We start from the raw sequence: 6,027 nt of genomic DNA on the forward strand, positions 1-6,027 counted from the left end.
ATTTGTATTGCAAGAAGTAGCACGGCTGATCACTAATGATCGCCATCTGCTGACTTACGTACTACGAAAATAGCATCTCCACCAGAGTTGATTAAATTAAACGAAGACAATGACAAAATTAGTGTAGGGAGAGCCAAGCGTGGAGCGTTCAACGATTGGAAAGTAAAATTTTATCTACTTTATGCTCGCGTATTACGACATTTCTGGAGGCCGAAAATCTCCTCTGTAGTAAGGAGCAGGGGGCTCCGGAGACCTCGCTCTCTTCGTCCACGAGACCCAGAAAGCAGTGATTACAGGCGCCCAGGTAGGTGCCGTGGTGCTTGACTTGCGTAAGGCGTTCGACACAGTTCTGCACTGCCACCCTATGAGTGAAATACGAGCATACGGAATATTAGACCAACTGTGTGATGGGAACGAAGAACGTCTGGCAAATGGAGCAAGGCATATCACTCTGAATGGATAGAAGTTTTCGTACGTAAAAGCAAACTCGGACGTGTCCAAGGGAATGTTATAGGACAATAAATTTTCACAACATATATAAATGGCCTAACAGGCAACGTCGGAAGTTCCATGAGGCTTTTAGCGGACGATACTGTTGTATACAGAGAAGTCGCGACGTTGGAAAATTGTTGTGAAATGCTGGGAGATATGCTGGGTTTTATAATTTACCCTCAACATAAACGTATGTAACATACTGCGAGTAGATAGAAAGACTCTTTTTGTGTGATTACACAACTGCACAACAATTACTGGAGGCCGTTACTTCCATTAAATATCTAGGAGCACTCGTGTACAGCGATTTGAAGTGGAACGAGCACATTAAATTAAACAAGAGTAAGGCAGATTCTAGACTGAGGTTCATTAGAAGAGTCCTTAGGAAATGAAGTCCATCTACAAAAGACGTAGCTTACAAAACGCACGTTCGACCAATACATGGGTACTGCTCGTCTGTATGGGTTCAGTACAAGATAGACTGATAGAGGAAATAGAGATGATCCAAAGAAGAGCAGCACGTTCCGTTACAGTTTCATTTAGTAAGAAAGAAAGCGTCGCAGGGATGATAAACCAACTCCATTAACAGGCGCTGCCAGAGAGGCGTTCTGGGTTACCGTGTGGTTTATTTTTAAAATTCCGAGAGCGTACATTCCAAAAAGGGCTTCATCTTACCTGTATGTCGCGAAAAGACCATGAAAATACAACTGGAATTATTGAAGCCCACGTGGAGACGTACTGCCATCAGATGAGGGGGGAAGGGATACTGCTACACAAAGTACTCTTCGACAAGCACACCAAGGTGGCTTGACAAATGTAGATGTAGATATAGAGGGCACACGACTTTTGTACCACACGAGGTCTGCTGGTCGACTCCCGATTTCGCGAGCTCCCAAACTGCTCCATGAAATTATTTAACATTCAGGTCTCCCATCCAGTCAGAACCTAGAGCAGAATTTATGAATTTTATCGCCCATTTTCTGCTCATGCTAAAACATTTTCTGAAAGGTGATACTCCCTGGGGTTCTCTTCAACTTGTCGAAAAACAGCGACCGTCTTCGGGAAATCACTCGACCTTTAGCCAGCCACCTATGCCCAGACCGCTATCCATGCAGGAACCATAGGGAAAGAAATTTCCATAAAATCCACACTGAACGAAAGTCTCCTTCCCCAAAATCCGGCCCAACAGGGAGAGCACTCAAACACGATCAGAAAATGATGCGCTACATTTGAATGAATTTCTGTTGACGTCAAATCACCGCTCTTTCGGCTGTTGCCTGCAACCAGGCGTGCAATTTCTCTGCTCAAGGTTGTACCATCATATGAGTAAAAAGTCACACTTCTATAGGGTGATTAAAAGACATCCGACATGACACATCGGGTATACAACGAGGATCAGTAATCACATGCTAGCCGGGGGTCGCAAAAGCCATCCGGGGCTACAAAATGGCGTTCCACTTATTTAGTCACATGCTAAAACTGGACGCCCAGTACAGGAGGAGCTCAAAGTATTGCCCGGATGCCATCGACGATGCATTGAACGACGCACCCTCTCAAAGATATCTGGTGTACCTAGAAGATATCCAGCTGACACAACAATCCTGCTCACTAGGTCCTCCGGCGAAGTAACTTGTGTCTCACATACGTGACCCTTCAAAAATGGCTCTGAGCACTATGGAACTTGACTTCTAAAGTCATCAGTCCCCTAGAACTTAGAACTACTTAAACCTAACTAAGCTAAAGACATCACACACATCCATGCCCGACGCAGGATTCGAACCTGCGACCGTAGCGGTCGCGCGGTTCCAGACTGTAGTGCCTAGAACCTCTCGGCTACCTCGGCCGGCACACGTGCCCTTTCAGATGCCCCCATACGAAAAAATCGATTGGGCACAGATCGGGTGACAATGGTGGCCATGCGAATGGTCCACCGCGACCAATCCAGTCTGCCACGCGAGGTAGCCGCGCGGTCTAGGGGCCTTGTCACGGTTCGCGCTGCTCCCCCCGTCGGAGGTTCGAGTCCTCCCTCGGGCATGGGTGTGGGTGTGTTTTCCTTAGCGTAAGTTGCATTAATTAGTGTGTAAGCCTACGGACCGATGGCCTTAGCAGTTTGGTCCCATAGAACCTTACCAGAAATTTAATACTGCAATCCTGTCGCCGGGGCCGGCCGAAGTGGCCGTGCGGTTCTAGGCGCTGCAGTCTGGAACCGCGAGACCGCTACGGTCGCAGGTTCGAATCCTGCCTCGGGCATGGATGTGTGTGGTGTCCTTAGGTTAGTTAGGTTTATCTAGTTCTAAGTTCTAGGGGACTAATGACCTCAGAAGTTGAGTCCCATAGTGCTCAGAGCCATTTTGAACCTGTCGCCGGGAATGGTCGCCTCCAGATATGTCCTCACCTGTCTGCTGAAATGCGCAGGGTTTCGAATGCGGTGACGAATAGAGATGGGAATATTATGGAATATTATTTAGCATTTTCGGCAGAACCTCTCGCATCAGTTCAGTCCGGGGTATGTACGGCCTGTTCGGGCGAAGTTTAGTTTAGTTTTAAAAAGCAGTAGCAACATTGTCATAATTAGCACCAGACTTTACCGACAGACGTTTACCGTATTAATATGAAGTAACAAAACTCCTCGGAAATAATGAGCCCGGCTGCCTCCTCAGCTGTCCATTATTGCGAAGTTGTTGCCCGTGAAAAATTGGCTGAAATGTTTTTTTTTTTTTCAAATCTCTACAATCTTACCAATTTGATGCACTTTCATACGTCGATCTTCCATCATGATATGGCGCACATTTTCGATTATTTGTGATGTGATTTTTCGGATGCCCATCGCTAGGAAATTTTTGACGGACTCGTTTACATTCCGCAGCACATTTCTTCACGCTGGAAACTCAAAATGAAGAATCACCACAAGCACTTCCGAAACGTTTCGTCCTTGAGTGAGAACGCTGCCCCTTCGGTGAAAAGGATACTCGCTGTGAAGCTTCGGTCTCGTCACCGTAGCGCCCTCTCGTGACGTTCGCGGCCCCCCGTTTGTATGTGATTACTGGTCCTTGTTGTATGTCCGCTGTGGCATGTCAGTCTGTAAACTTTTTGAATCACCCTGTCGTATTGCGATCCACTGGCGAGGGTGGGAACTTTTTAGAGCACCCTTGCACGCCACAGAAATTTCTGCCCCGAAATTTCAGTGCGGTTCGGCTCTGTCGAGAGTGTTACCAATTACACCCGACTTGGAAACACTGACTGCTATTCGATACACATCGAAATGGACGGCGCCGCGACCTTGGCGCCAAGGACGCCTGCGACGCGTTGCCAGGCGGCGCTCCTTGGCAGCGGCCCGTCGGCGCTCGGTTCGCAGTTCTCACACGTCGCGCCGCCCGGATTAGCATCGCAGGCAATTACGTGTGCTGGCGGTGGCGCCGCAGCAGGTGGCTGGGCCGCGCCGCGCTGCGGGGGAGAGCCGGCCAGCCGGCCGGGCCTCGCTCAGCCGCTTCTCACGGAGACGCCGCCGCCGCCTCCACTGGCCGCCGCTCAGCGGATGCCTGCACGCCGTCTCGGGCACAAGCTGCTCCTCTCCGCGTCTCCCCTGTGCCATCGCCTCTCTTGCGCTCCGCCGTTTTCCCAGGCACCTTTTTCCAGCTGATCGCGCTTTCTTGGAACGCTCGCATTTGATTCCTTGCAGTTCCTAGTTTCGTATTCTTACCGCATCGTGACTGTAACGACTTTCCCGTCGCCCTCTTTTAACTTGTAGTTCACTACCTTTAGCATCTGCGCAGTTTACTCATCAGTGCTGTCGGGAAATTTCGTCTACAAACAACAGCGTGAACTCGTGAAAAGCAGCTGTTTGAACACTACGAGCAAAACGAAGGAAACTTAGGTTAAATGTATAGGTTGGATAAAAAGCAGAAGCTAACGGCCTTGCCGCAGTGGTAACACCGGTTCCCGTCAGATCACTGAAGTTAAGCGCTGTCGGGCTGGGCTAGCACTTGGATGGGTGACCATCCGGTCTGCCGAGCGCTGTTGGCAAGCGGGGGGGCACTCAGCTCTTGTGAGGCAAACTGAGGAGCTGCTTGACTGAGAAGTAGCGGCTCCGGTCTCGGAAAGTGACATACGGTCGGGAGAGCGGTGTGCTGACCACATGCCCCTCCATATCCTCATCCAGAGACGCCTTCAGTCTGAGGATGGCACGGCGGCCGGTCGGTACTATCGTTGATATTCCTATATTCGCACTATATCATTCCAATATACGAAGCTTGTTAGCACTTGATATAGAGAATTGGGTTGGCGCTGAATGGGTACAGTACCGCCCGACATTGAAAATAGGTACAACATCTACATCTACATCTACATCTATACTCCGCGAGCCACCTTACGGTGTGTGGCGGAGGGTACTTATTGTACCACTATCTGATCCCCCCTTCCCTGTTCCATTCACGAATTGTGCGTGGGAAGAACGACTGCTTGTAAGTCTCCGTATTTGCTCTAATTTCTCGGATCTTTTCGTTGTGATCATTACGCGAGATATATGTGGGCGGTAGTAATATGTTGCCCATCTCTTCCCGGAATGTGCTCTCTCGTAATTTCGATAATAAACCTCTCCGTATTGCGTAACGCCTTTCTTGAAGTGTCCGCCACTGGAGCTTGTTCAGCATCTCCGTAACGCTCTCGCGCTGACTAAATGTCCCCATGACGAATCGCGCTGCTTTTCGCTGGATCATGTCTATCTCTTCTATTAATCCAACCTGGTAAGGGTCCCATACTGATGAGCAATACTCAAGAATCGGACGAACAAGCGTTTTGTAAGCTACTTCTTTCGTCGATGAGTCACATTTTCTTAGAATTCTTCCTATGAATCTCAACCTGGCGCCTGCTTTTCCCACTATTTGTTTTATGTGATCATTCCACTTCAGATCGCTCCGGATAGTAACTCCTAAGTATTTTACGGTCGTTACCGCTTCCAATGATTTACCACCTATGGCATAATCGTACTGGAATGGATTTCTGCCCCTATGTATGCGCATTATATTACATTTATCTACGTTTAGGGAAAGCTGCCAGCTGTCGCACCATGCATTAATCCTCTGCAGGTCTTCCTGGAGTACGTACGAGTCTTCTGATGTTGCTACTTTCTTGTAGACAACCGTGTCATCTGCAAATAGCCTCACGGAGCTACCGATGTTGTCAACTAAGTCATTTATGTATATTGTAAACAATAAAGGTCCTATCACGCTTCCTTGCGGTACTCCCGAAATTACCTCTACATCTGCAGATTTTGAACCGTTAAGAATGACATGTTGAGTTCTTTCTTCTAGGAAATCCTGAATCCAATCACAAACCTGGTCCGATATTCCGTAAGCTCGTATTTTTTTCATTAAACGTAAGTGCGGAACCGTATCAAATGCCTTCCTGAAGTCCAGGAATACGGCATCAATCTGCTCGCCAGTGTCTACGGCACTGTGAATTTCTTGGGCAAATAGGGCGAGCTGAGTTTCACATGATCTCTGTTTGCGGAATCCATGTTGGTTATGATGAAGGAGA

The 6,027-nt window shown here is 48.4% G+C and overlaps 1 pseudogene; it reads left to right on the top strand.

Annotated features, from left to right (window-relative positions):
* Window positions 1-4,397: 4,397 nt before the first annotated feature.
* On the top strand, window positions 4,398-4,515 carry LOC126189788 (5S ribosomal RNA; annotated as a pseudogene).
* The last annotated feature ends 1,512 nt before the right edge of the window (window positions 4,516-6,027 follow it).

Source organism: Schistocerca cancellata, chromosome 5 (assembly GCF_023864275.1).
Source record: "Schistocerca cancellata isolate TAMUIC-IGC-003103 chromosome 5, iqSchCanc2.1, whole genome shotgun sequence".
In the NCBI taxonomy this organism is placed as follows: domain Eukaryota; kingdom Metazoa; phylum Arthropoda; class Insecta; order Orthoptera; family Acrididae; genus Schistocerca; species Schistocerca cancellata.